We start from the raw sequence: 14,560 nt of genomic DNA, 5'->3' as shown, positions 1-14,560 counted from the left end.
CAAAATATATTATTGGGAATTATCACTATCTCCTTTAGGGATAGGAGTGATGGAAATCATTTCCTTAAAGTTTGACTAAAGAGTCCATGTAGCAATATCCTAGGCAACAAAATTAGCTTATCTGAAATTATAATTTACAAACTATCCATAAAAATAGTTAAAAGTAAAGATCTATAGCTTCCATGATCAAACTTTCACTAGTCTAATTAATGAGGTTGGAAAAAATGGTTTTGATGCAGGAAAAATCACATTCATTGCATCCCCTTCACACTCGCATGCACCAAGAATTTATAACCTATCTCTGCATCTTTTGACATTGCAAACACATTCCACCATGCAAAAATAATTTCCCTCATGTGATTTCTCCCAAAAGCAGCTAAGCCAATCTTCTTTTGATACTTGTTTTGTCTTCACCTGCATATTCCCTTGCACACTAGGTGACTTTTGTATACCATTTGTCTACTTACTAAAACACCAAAGATTCGAATCTGAATTCTTAGCACCATGGAACAATCATGCAAAATTCAACCCGAACGCATAAATTCTTCATGCAGCATTGGCTATTGATGTGCCACAGAAAGCAAGAAAATATAGCAGAAATGGCTGAACATCACCCACAATGCCTTACTTTAACTTTTAAGTAGACTGCATTGCCTGACCTGAAATAGCTACATTTCCACTTTCGGATAGGCGGAGACAGCCCGACATTTCAGATGGCCTAAGCTTTTGGAGCCATCAATCAATAATTCATATTCCCTCATCATAAGTCATGACTAGTCTCATGGTCTATAATAGTCTTAATTAATTAACAAAATCTTGCGGATGAATATATATGTAGAACCCATTACAATTAACAAAATCTTGTGTGATCGTTGTGTTGCTCACTTGTTTGAGCAATCAATGGAGAAAGGCTCACCAACAAAACTCATGCAATGAATTGAGCATGCAGGTGCGGAGATACCCCATCAAGGGCAAAATTGTAATTTAAAACCATGAAAAGGGTAAAAATGTCATTTGAGCTATTTGATGAATTTGAAATCAATTCCAAAAGTTCATCGAGTTCACAATAACTAAAATAGTGTGTTTCTTCTCAAAAAAAGAAAAACTAAAATATTGTGTTGGATGCAATGATCAAGTCTTCTGGCTGAAAATTGCAGAATTTTGAGTTTATTTACATTATGGGTACTACTCAAAGTTATTTGGGAAAATGAGAAAAGAGAGTGAATTTCAGCAACGGTGTTGTCGAAATTCTAACAAAAGTATGAGAGAGAAAAAGAAAAAGTAAGAGAGAGAAAATTTTGAATTTTGATAATCTTATTACCGAAATTCCTACTGCCTAAAGCCGCTGCCCAAGTGAGTGTGAAGTGCCAGAAGTGCTAGTGCTAGGTGGAGTGCCCAAAGGGAAACCAATTGTGGCAATGGCATTGCCGAAATAGAGGGGAAAAAAATAGTGGCAATTGATTTGTGACAATGGAATTGCTGAAATAGGATGGAAAAAAAAAAATTTTGTGGCACCGAAAATTGGAGGAGTCAATCAGCCAATCACCTCACCTCTTCCTCTGATTTTTATTCTTCAAAGTACTTGGAATATATTCATTGATCATTCCTAATAAAACTTAACCTACTGATATCACGACTAAAATCTATGTCAAAGATACTTTTTTGTCTTTTCATTTCTCCTCTTTGTAATAAAAGGCAAGTACCCTCACTAAAGGATTGCATCTTCTCACAAAGTTACATCCTTCGATTGTTTAGTTACTCTTCTACTTTGCTTCAATGTGCACAACTAAGGATTGTAAGTTTTGGGTTAATGTAAGGTTTTTTGCTTTGCTTATTAACTTATAGTTCTAGAAATTAACAAATTTATTATTATGGTATAAATATATTCTTTGTAAATATTAGAAGCTAATACATTGTAAAATATTATGTATTGTTGTAGTTAATATTGTTTGTATGTCTATGATTATGATTATGATTATGATTATTGTTGTTGTTGTTGTTATTATTCAAATTTTTAGATTAATGAATTTTTTATGGTTAGGACTACAAGCATTTTCACTATTGTTGTTATTTTGTGTTTATTTATTATTATCTGTTTTTTTTTTGGTAAGTATCACTCTATAATTCTCACTCTTTCAGTTAGTATTACAATTGTGGTCAGCATCTCAACTCTCTAATTAAATTTATGTATGTGTTTTGTTAATTTTGAAATTATTTAATATTATTTATTGTTATTATTAGTATATGACCACAAAAATTGTAATAAATTGTATTATTGTGATGTTTTTATAATCAATTTTACTTTGTTATTATCAATTATTACATCTATTACTTGGAAAAAATATATTGCATAATATGTTTGTTGATTTATAATAAAGATATGTATGTGTATTATTATTGTTTTTATTTTTATTTAGTATAATAAATCGTACATTTGTGTTTCTTTTTCTTTAAAGTTTAGTTGGTATAAAAATTTATTAAGTTTCTTGAATGTTTACTTTTAAGGTGGTTATAGATTGGGAAATGAAAATTAATTATATGCTTTATAAATATTATACGCTAAAACTATTATTGTGTGTATGATTATTTTTGCTAAAAATATTATTATTAAAAATTTTGCTTCATAAATCCTTTATTTGAGTTTCTTTCAATTTTATTATGAACTACAAGCATTGTAACTTATATTTAATATTTAGCATAAAAAACTGTAGTAGTCACTATATATTAATTTTATTATGTTTTATTATTGTTCCTTTGTTTTTATTTAGGATTATATTTTTTTAGAAGATATTTATGATTATCTGATTGTGTTTTTTTTTTCTTTTTTCTTTCTTTTCTTGCAAGTATCACTCTATAATTCCTACATTCCTTCACTTCATATCGCAATTGTAGTAAGCTACTTGGCCCCTAATTTAATTGGAAATTATTTTCTTAGTTTGTAATTTTTTATATAGATGGTTTGTAAAAAATATACCTTCAGATGGATGTTGCATGGTTTAACTCATTGTAGCATTTAATGTAGGATATATTTGAAATTGAGCCTAGGCCATTCGATCATTCTTTGCTAACCCAACAACAATATCACATCTCTAATGATGCAATGGAAGGCAATGTACATTGCAAGATCAAAATTTATTAATGTCCTAATAATATCTACAATTATTCAATTTACATGAAAATAATTTCAACATTAGCAATATAACATTGTACATTTTTAAAAAAATTTTAGGTTTTCACCTTACGAGTGCGACCCCAACCGTTTGCAACCCCCCCTCCCCCCAGTAGTTAGGCGAGCATATCATCCCATATTTGCATCAATGTAGACTATACCGTGTTACCCGCCTACCACATATAGATATTGACTAGGGTCTTATCACTTCTTTGGTGGAGCGGTGACAATCTGAAACCCATACATTTCACCTACCTACTTGTGAAATGTCAATCATTTTACAGGATATAGCAATCATTACAGGATTGCCTATTGATGACAATGTAGTGTGTGGGCCCACTAATTTGGATTGGGGAACAGTTTGTGAGAATTTACTTGGGATGACACTATGCAAGTGGCCATATGGTAGCCTTAAGATAACATGGGTGAGGAATACATTCTCAAACCTACCAGAGGATGCCAATGCTGTAACAACTCAACAGTATGCTAGGGCATACATGTTCCAGGTTTTGGCTTTACTATTTAGAAATAAGAGCCAAAGTATATTACATTGCTGCTTTCTCCAGCTGTTAGCAGACTTTAGTGTAGCTAGGGAATATAGCTGGGGTAGTGCCACACTTGCTTTCCTTTATAAAGAGCTGTGTATTGCTGCTATTAAAAAAAGCATGGAGGCTGCAGGTCCTGTTTTCATATTACAATTATAGGCGTGGGAGCATTTTCCATATCTAACCCCAATTCCAATAAATCCAACAAATTTAAATGGTGACGACCCATACGGTTGTAGGTATAATATTTACTTTCTATTTCTATACAATATTGTATACTATAGTGTTTATCCTTGATACTTCCAAACCCTAAAATCAGTGGCAATCATTAATTGTGTATAGGTGGGATACCAAGAGAATGTTTACTCACACACCAACGCATGTTCTACGTTCATACTATTCTAATCACAACATATATAATGAATAGATAATGTATGTAGACAATTGAAAATTGTTGGTAGAATTATGAGGGAAATAAGAGTGAAGAAGAAGGTTGATGGAATTTTTAGGGGAAAAAGAGTATAAAATAAAAACCGTGGAAACTTGAGTAACATTAGTGCCGTTTAAATAGGATGCAAGTTTTATATAAGTTAAATTCTTAGATTTTAAACTCTATAATTAGATACACCAATTGACCAAATACAATACAACATAGACCAAGATGGGACACTCTGATACAAATAAATTACTATAAACATATATTCACTGCAAAGAATCTCTGCAAAGAATCTCAGTAAAGAATCTCAGTTTCTTTGTTTTTTTTGTTTATAGTGTGCACATCAATCATTTTTTTTTCTTCCATTTCGTATTGTAAGAATCTATGTACAATAAGAATCAATGTAAGAATCTATGCAAAAATCTCAGTTTCTTTGTTTTTTTTGTTTATAGTGTGCACATCAATAATTTTTTTCTTCCATTTTGTATGGCAAGAATTTGTACTTTTTTTTTTTTTTGAGAATAAGAATCAATGTACGTTGATTTATTATTTGTTTCATAGGGCAAATCATGCAAAGAATACTTTTACTATACGAAATGAAAGAAAATCACATACGCACAAACCAAACTGTTTCGGTCAAAATCTATTGGCACAGAAATATGTGTACTTTGTAGAATAAGAATTCGGCTTTTTTTATTTATTTTTATTTTTTATTTTATCCAGGCAGTCTCTCTCTCTCTCTCTCTCTCTCCAATTTTCAGCAACTCCATTGCCACTTTTTTTTTTCCTTACAATTTTTTCCCTCCCAATTCGGCAATTCCATTGCCACAAATCAATTCCCACAAATTTTTTTTTTTGCCTTCAATTTTCAGCCTAAATCATCACTCTTTTTTTTTCCCCCTCATTTTTGGTAACTTCATTGCCTAAATTACTATTAAATTTCTCCCCAAGTTTTCGGCAACTTGGTTGCCACAATTCTTATTTTCTCTCTCCTCACTCCTTGCAATTTCGGCAACTTGGTTGCCACAATTCTTATTCTCTCTCTTACTTTTTTTTTCTCTCTCATACTTTTGTTAGAATTTTGGCAACACCGTTGCCGAAATTCACTCTCTTTCCTCATTTTATCAAATAACTTTGAACAGTACCCATAACGCAAATAAACTTGAGATTCTACAATATTCAGTCAAAAGACTCGCAACGATCAGACTATCTGATTAAAAGACTGCGTCACATCAAGATTTAACAGTTAATATGTGTTCTTGCAAGATAGGTGATTATGTTTAAATTGATTTTGATTGGTCCTCACATGGATTAAATCCTACAGATAATTATGAGTTTTGAATTTTAATCCATCTTCTTGTAAGACAGGTGATTAATTTAAGTTTAAAATCCATAATTACCATAAGATTTAATTTGGATTATTAAAAGGTTCAAAATTTGGCTTAGTACAATCGATGATTGCAATTACCAAAGACCAGCGCACTGAATGTCAAGGTCCTCAAGGATGGGCTAGCAAGTGACCATAGCCGTTAATTGGTAGTAATAGACAGTCGAACATTGATGACCACTTTCGATGGTGACAGATGAATGGGTGGCAACAATGTTGGGGAGGTGGTAGTGGTGGCATAGACAAGTTGAAAGGGGTAAAAATGGTGGGGATGAAGTCAAGGCTAGCTTCTTTCATAAGAAGTTTTATATTGTAGCTATTAAACGCATAAAATATTTTCTACCGTTTGGTGTAATTTTTCATTGACCATGGAAAATGTCAAAATGTCATTTGATTAACTAATATTTTCAGTTGCACCAAATACCGGAAAATATTTTATTTCCAAACAAATGAGTTAGGTTCATTCATTTTATTCTTCTCAAAAAAAAAAAGTTCATTCATCTTCCATTGTCTCACTCTAGTTACTTTTCCTATTGTTGCTTATGGTGTTTAATCTTTGTTGAGATTTTCCCTTGACACAAAAAAAAAAAAAAAAAAAAAATGATAAAGTTTAGCTAAAAAATTGGTTGTAGCATAAGGCTACAACCTTACTCAATAAAATAAACATTATTACATTTTTAAAAAATCTAATCGTTATATTGTATGTTCTTTACACTCTTAATATATATGTCAAATTTTGTGTCAATCGAATGTTATTTACTATATGATCTATAAGTTTATATTTTATGCATAATTGTAAACTACAAAAACTTGCAATTTAAACAATTTATTAATAACATAGCTATTAATCTTTAATTTATTAGAAATTTTGCAAGTATGGAGATATAAAAAGAAGATGTAATCTAATGGAGTATTTATCAAAATTCAAATCCAACAAAAAGATATTGAGTAAGGTTGTAGCCTTGTAGCTAAACTTTGTCCAAAAAAAAGAGGAAAATTTTGAGTCTCCCAATTCTAATATAGCCTAAGAGCAACCACATCAACTCATGCAAATTTTCTGTCTATTTTACAAGAAAAAACCTACTTTTTTTATTTTACACATCTACTTTTACAAAACACCCACATCAGTTTATCTATTCTACACATTTATTTAATAAAATATTCATTCTTTTTACATTTTTTATTATTTCCTTCCCTCTCCTCTCTGGCACAAACTCACCACCTCGTCTTCTCCGTCCACACCCACACCCAGCCAGCCACCCTTCAACAAAATCCGGCCACTGATTCATCAATCTTCCACAACAAAAATCACAACAACAACGACACAATCACAATCACAACAACTCTGACCCACTCGCCCTCCATGTCCGATCAATTCTCCGTCACCGTCTCCATTTCCAAACGGATAGTTGGATCGGAGAGGCTAATCGGCGTTCCCAACTCACTCGCCTCCCAAACCCACTCAATCCCAAACCCATTAATCACCCACCCAACCCAAAACCCAGTCAAGCCAAATCATCGCCCAATCGGCAGCAAGACCATCAAAACCCACCAATGAACCAGAAAAGCCAAGCTGATCAAGATCAAAACCCACCGACCCACACCCACAATCAACCAAAAAACTAGGAAAAAAAAAAAAAAAAACAACCAGCAACTAACAGATCGGAGCGAGATCGAGGCCTCCAGCGGAGCAAGATCGACGCCTCGCAGCACTGCCACCTCCTCGCGACAGCCGCCGACCTCAAGCTCAACCAAAAATGGATCAAAACCCACGAGATTCTAGGCGACAGACCCGTCACAGAACTCCGTTCGTGTTGTAGGCGACGGACTCGTTCGGCGACTCGGCTTGCTCGACGTCGTTCTCATCGGCGGCGATGGCGATCGACGGAAGCTAGAAGAAGAACAATTGATGAGATGAGAGGAAGAGAGAGCTATGCTCTGCGCCTAAGAGAGAGTGAGAGTGAGAGCAGAGACAAGAGAGAGAAAAAAGTATTAAAAAATTAAATACACATGCTACAGTGCCCGTGTAAATTTACACAGATACTGTAACTCGTTGAAAAATTTAGAAGACTTTACACATTTTTAAACGAACTGATGTGGAGTGTTTTTTGGTTCAAAATGTGTAAAAGTGGTCAAAATGTGTATTTTACACATTTATAGAAGAGCTGATGTGGATACTCTAAGAGCATTGGAATCCCATTTTTTAAATGAAGATGAGTAGCTAATAGGATTTAGAGCATTTTTGGGGGGTTACTAGTTATTTTTATTCTTTTTCTTCCTTAGGCTTCCCCCAATTTTTCATCGCTTCCCCTCCTACCATCCCTGTCTATCAGGCACCAATGCCCAGCCAAGTTTGGTGATACCAAGTGGCCACCCCATGGCCAGATTAGCCACCAATGCCCAGGGATTCAAAGTCTATAGGAACGCCCAATAACATATCAATTCGTCAATTTTTGTGTGTGTGACAGTGAGAGAGAGTATTCTGAGTTTTTAATTTCACAGGAAAGAGATGGGGGTGGAATAAAAAAATGATAAGAAAGCATATCAAAACCACTACAGTGCTCAACATTGCTAACGAGTACTTTAGTTTTCTGCAAAATTTTGAATAGTAATCATGCAAAACTGGGTGTGAAGCATTTTTTGTGATTCTTAGCCACAGACCTGCAGTGCTAAATTACTTAGTTTAAAAGACCATTACAAAACCGGATATGAATGTTCTTATCAGGTCAGCATCTCATGACCTGTAACTTAGAAATTAGTCATTGGACCAACTGAAATCCTGCTTTCCAAAACTATTTCTCTTAGATTAGATGGTGACATGGTACCATTCATCACTCTGGTATTTGTTTTTCTATGAATGACGGGTATACCAAACAGAAATGAATGAGAATAGACTAAAACCTTTCTAAAACATGATGGTAAATAACAAAAACGAAGAAATATAAGAATCAAGGTTAGAGACCAAATAATTCATTGCCGTGCACCTCACCATTTTCATTGGGGGAGCATTTACAGCCTCAGGCCTGGAAAAATCTCAACCCTTCCCCCCTCCCACCCCCCCTCTTTTTTTCTGTTATGGAACCTTCTGTGGATTCATGTAGTAGAAAGCCTGGTTAATTTCGGTATCTCACAATTATTACAGATGTTACTGCAGCAAAAGACCACATTCAAGCAAGAGTTTCTATCTATGCTTTGGCTTATCAATTCCATTTCTAGAATTTGGCTCATCAAGTCTATGTGAATATTAAATAATCTGCCTGAGGGTTTTACTCTCCAGCTTCATTTGGTTGAAAGGGAAACATAGAAAAAGGAATGAAGAATAAGAATCTGATTAGATTTCCTGTAAAGCATGGGCCTGCTTAGATTAAGACATGGTACAGAAATATGCATCTAAATTTTCCAGCCAATAAGGAGCGGGCCTCTCTCACACAGCAACAAATCAAAACTAAATGATGAGTGCTCCTGAACTAATAGAGACCAACCCTTAACACAGACAAAGACAGATAATGAAAAGGAACTTGGGATAAAAAGGGGAAAAAGAACTCTGTTGGAAGTGGAGTAGAGTAAGATAGTGCAGTGGGGTAAGATGTAAATCTATAATTCATAGGTTTTAACTACAAATTACATTATTCAGCATAAGCTGTGAACAATACAATGATGTACCTAGGGAGGGAACCTAAAATGTATAAACTATATTTCTCTCCTTTTAGAACCATAGCAAGAAAAAAGAATATATTAGAAACCCTCATTACCAATCGCAATTTAAGGAAATTTTGGTCAAGCCTTCTTACGTCAACAGAGCATATGCATCACTGTAAATGGCTATCGCATTTGAGAATACTGCAAGAATGATCATGCAGATGGATATGACCTTGTCCTTCCTTGTGGCAATACCATGAGGGTCCCTGGAAACACCAAGTAAGAGAAGAGACAGAATGTTAAAATGTCATAACAGTGATTAAGAAAACTGTACTCATGGTCTAAGCAATTATTAGTTTGCATGCAGATTACTCCAGTAAATGAAGCATCATTGTAAAATTCTGGCTCCACGGGTCTATGAGATAATTTTTTTAGACAAGTTGGTTCTCTTGAAAGTATTGAACAGAAGCCCACACATCTACTGCAATGGTATGTATGAAAAATGTTGAGAGTCTTCCTAAGCTCTCTTCTCTTCTTGAGGTGTGTTAAGAAGGGATACAAATGCATACCCTCCACTATAAACAAATTTTGCAACTCCATCAAGTGTTCCAGCATAGCCATTGACAGTCTTTCCTTAACAAAATAGGGAGAGGGAGAGAGAAAGAGAGAGTATATTTGACATTATTGCTAGCCCCAAAATGAGCGCCCCAGAGTCGCAGACATATATTGCTATAGATTGTGAAACAAACCCAACCCATCATCTACATAATAGAATTTTGAAACATGACTCCAACAAAGTTATGTTTATTCCTAAAGTAAGATATTCTACTATAGAAAATATATAAAAGTAACTTGCCACAAATTTAAGCTTCAAGAAAAAAGATGAACTTACTTGAGACTAATGGAAGCAGGAAAGATGAATGCCAGTAGAACTCCAACAGTTGCTCCAGTGAACTCAAAAGCTACCCACCTGGTGGGTATAAATATTGCACCCAAGAGAATAATTACAACAAGCCCCATGCTAATGATTGCAAATCTAAAGTTGTCTGAAGCCAAGGGCCTGGCTGAGGGAAAAAGGAGACCATCCAAGTTGAGCCTCAATGGAAAGAAGGCATGGGAAATACTAGTATGATATGGCCAGCGTAGCTTATACAAACAACATCGTTAAAAAGAGAACTGTAGGGGACACCAAGGTCAGTGTCAAACTTGGAGAGTGAGTCAGAAAGAGTTGAATCACCAAAGAGAAGGAACCCAAACAACCCTGTCATTACGTAAACAGTGGTGCAGAGAGCAAGTGAAGTCTGTACAACTCCTATCATCTGTGGAGAATCTTCAAGTTCATTCTCAATTGTGTGAACTGCATATATTTAACAAAGTTTATTACAACACTAATGTGATGAAAGCTAAAATCATAAGCCAAGATGTGAGAAGCTAGGTTACAGAACCAGACCTCCCAACTCAATAGACCTAGTGTATCATCCAAGCATTCTGCCTTTCATATATCACCCTAGATTAATAGAGCTCATATGAATGGTGTTGAACGCATGTTATCCTCAGAAGTCAGATGACAAGTTTTGTTTTATAGTCATTTTGTATGCACAGTGGAACATGTAAAATTTTTTGCAGGACCATGATACAAATACAAGATGTTTTCTGCCTAAGTCTAAAACATGAAAGACAGGTCCTTGAGCACTCCCTGACCCCTAAAATCATTAATTTTCAACCCCAAATTATATGTTTTCTGAACAGAATATAAACCTATATGTTTGACATTTTATCCAAAACAACAAATGAGGGACATATGAACTTTGTTTTAATTTTCTTTTCCCTAACACAGACCATATACATTACCAGGGAAAAAACCACCATATGTCAGATCATATTATTTGGATACAAATCACAAGCCACGAGTGTACTATCACTTGTGCATAAGGAGAGAGTTGGCTTCTTACCATTGTAGTGGCAGACATAAGCAAAAACAACCACAGGGACAGTAGTGAAGAGATCACAAAAGGATGCCAAATCAGTGACACTTGGAAACAGTGTTGGGGTCTCTATGCTTCCCACTATCAATTTGTAAATTGTTACTCCAATGACAACAATAAGGAACAAAACTGCCAGAGAAAATGATATGACTGATGAAAATCTCCATGAATCTGCAGCCCAAATTAATGAATATCATTAGTGGTGGGAATCATTAAGGATGAACAAGAAAATTAAATTATATACTAACCAATACACTTAAAGCATATCAATGGAACAAATATTGCCACAGTTAAGACAATAAGAACAAAGGCACGTCCAGTCCACCAGTGTTCCCCAAACCACTCTTGTAGAACACCAGAATGATGAACCCCACTGGAAATGGATCCCGAAAGCACATCCTCTGGTCAACATAAGTACCATCTAGATTAGTTTGGTAATTTACAAATATTTGATATAAGGAAAAATGTAAGGTAATCTACGAGTCCTACCAGACACTGCTAAATGATGGTATATTAAGACTAAATTAAGTAAAAGCAAATAGGATAAAGGAAAGCATTGAAGTTACACCAATTATTATCAAATACACAATAAGAACACCAATGTTGTTGATGATAACACAGACTTGAAGCAATATTTTCCCAATCCTTCCAAAGGCATCACCCATTAAATCCCCATAAGAAAGTGCTTCCCCAAGGACAAGACCCAACACTTTCAATGTGGCAGGCAAACTCATAATTCCGAACCAACGATGGTACACACCAGATTGAAGACAGAACCATGAAAGGAAACTCCATGAAATCTACTATACCTAACTTCTTCATCCTGACTTGTGGATAACAAGGGGGCGCTCTCATCACCAACCGGTTCCTCTTTTTGTGAAATGTTATCAAGACTTTCATTAGTCATATTCTTACGTTTCAGTACAGCAAAACCAAGATTGCAGCTCACAGATGTTAGTTTTGAGAACCCAATTAACAAAATTTAAACCAGAAACAAATGGTTAATTAAAAATTAAAAAATAGGAATGAAAACCCAAATATTTCTATAAAATCTTGGATCAAATCTTGGTAATCACATTCCAAAATTCACAAATTCTGAACAAAGTGGTATTACTAGTATGAAAATTATAATTAAAAAAAAAAAAAAAAAAAAAAAAAAAGAGACTTTATATACTAAATACAAACTCCCCCACAAGGTTTTTCAAGGACTATACTTGAAAACCACTGCTTTGGCAGATGGCACTACCAAAAGTATTAACTTAAATTAAAACTTGGTAAAACCTCAATTTAAACCTCTTTTGGTATATTTGAGGCCCATAAACAGAAATAAAAACTTTAATACACTCTTTGAATTTTTATAAATAACCAAAAATTAAATTTTAAAAAATGGTTACTGCAAAAATTATAAAAAGCAAAAGAAGTCTGAGTAAAGTTGAGTTCACACTGACTGAAATACAAAGAAGACTGTCAAATATCAATCAGTGTAACAGTTGAATACCTAGAAACAGATAAAGACCAGTTGAACTAATTATGATGAACACAAGACGAATACAGTAATAAGTGACTAGAAAAACAAATATGTAGCACAAGACCATAATTTGATGGAAAAAGAATTCCAATATGACAGTGAAGATTGGAATTGAATTCAACTGTTATTCAAAGAGACACATATATGTGAGATGTAGTGACAGTGTAATACCCATTTGAGTTTTGAACAGAAGGTGAACGTGAGTACGAAGTAGACTCTGTACTGTGCTGTTCCAACTTCCTAGTTCCATGTCTTTTGTTGTTGTTGTTGTTGTTGTGAGGAGTGAGTAGGGATGCATTGGCTGGGACCAAAGAATGAATGAAAGAAGAAATGAAACAATAACTATAACTCCAAGCCATTGTCTTCAACACATTGCAATTCAATGCAATTAAAGATGGTTCAGAAAATCAATAAAAAACTAGTCTTCACGGAGACATTGATACAGTACATGACATGAGATGTTAGGAAAGGTAAGTGGCAGTAAAAGAAGAAATAAGTCTTCTCATGAAAAAAGGAAAAAAAGAAGTTGTTTAATTACAAATTGGAACCTATAAATTTTCTCTATTTTCATTTTCGTTTCTAGCTTCAATTTTTTTTTTTTTTCATTTTAATTCTTTAACTTATGACCATTTTAAGAGTTTTTCAAACAGTAAAATCTCTTGTAATAATTAAATAAAGGACTGAAACTAATGTTGCCTACACTAAAAAGAAATTTATTAGTGTCTTGGTATCTTGGTAAACGAGTAATTATCATGGCACAAATCATATTATTATTTCTATAAAAAAATTTATATATAAAAAATGTAATCCTATTAGTCAACAAGCTGCATTTAAATGACTGTTTGGATAGTGCTGAAAAGCACTGCATTGTTTCACTTTTCTTTTCTTTTTTTTGAGAAGATCGTTACTGTGGCAATAACTTTATCCAGTGGATCTTATGCACTGTTCATGAGACTCACAAACTTCTTTTTTCAACAAAATTTTTATTAAAACTGGGTCTCATGATACTATTCACACATTTAAAAATTATTTTGTTATAATGATTTCAGTTTTCAACTGTAAGGGCAGTTTTTGGGGCTCAGGCCCAACAGGTGGATGGTTCTGGCCCAAAAGTCCCTCAACAATGAATTTATAGAGAGTAGGTTACAGAACTAGGTCTTTGACAGTGGAAACGTAGTTATGAACAAGTCATGCAACCAGTTGGACGTAGGGATATTCCTCCAAACTTTTGGAATAACAATACGTGGGGCTGTATCTTCTGCTTTTTATCTCTAACTCCTTTCTCTTTTTTCTATCTTTTTCTTCTTCCTGCTTGCGATCCCTTGGCCATGGGGATCTCCTTCTCTTATAGAGCATCCTTCCTAAGATCACAACCCTACACTTGTTAATCATCTGGGCCTCTACTTGAGTGCCTGTCCCATAGGACATCCTCCCTCTTTTCTGTGAGTTGCACTGGCCAAGATAATTCTGTGCTCCTGTCCTTTCCACATTAATGCGACTGGAAAAGTAGCTCCTTGGCATTTAATGCGGCAATCGTGGTTGCCCCCCTCCCTGAACGTCATGCACTGTTCCTTCGTATTGGATGACTTTTCGCTATGTATAGGGTGTGAATCGGACACACACTTGGCGAGTCCGAGGAGGTACTCCTCCTCGGACGCCCCTAAACAGGCCCGGCCCAACCCATGCCTTTTCTTCTTATCGTGGTTGGGCTTAGTACATGTACTATGGCCCAACGTTGACTAACGGATTTTACCCCCACATCAACAATAAGCGGTATCCAAACGGACTTTAAATCTTAAAAAAATAATTTTTTTAAAAAAAGAAAGATTAAAACGACAATTATTTATACTATTGATAAATAAAACATAAGA

General features: G+C 34.5%; 1 pseudogene; it reads right to left on the bottom strand.

Annotated features, from left to right (window-relative positions):
- Window positions 1-9,075: 9,075 nt before the first annotated feature.
- LOC126714303 (amino acid transporter AVT6A-like) lies at window positions 9,076-12,300 on the bottom strand (annotated as a pseudogene).
- Window positions 12,301-14,560: the final 2,260 nt, after the last annotated feature.

This window comes from Quercus robur, chromosome 2 (assembly GCF_932294415.1).
Source record: "Quercus robur chromosome 2, dhQueRobu3.1, whole genome shotgun sequence".
In the NCBI taxonomy this organism is placed as follows: domain Eukaryota; kingdom Viridiplantae; phylum Streptophyta; class Magnoliopsida; order Fagales; family Fagaceae; genus Quercus; species Quercus robur.
The sequence above is the reverse complement of the archived record's forward strand: the minus strand, read 5'-3'. Positions and strand labels throughout refer to the sequence as shown.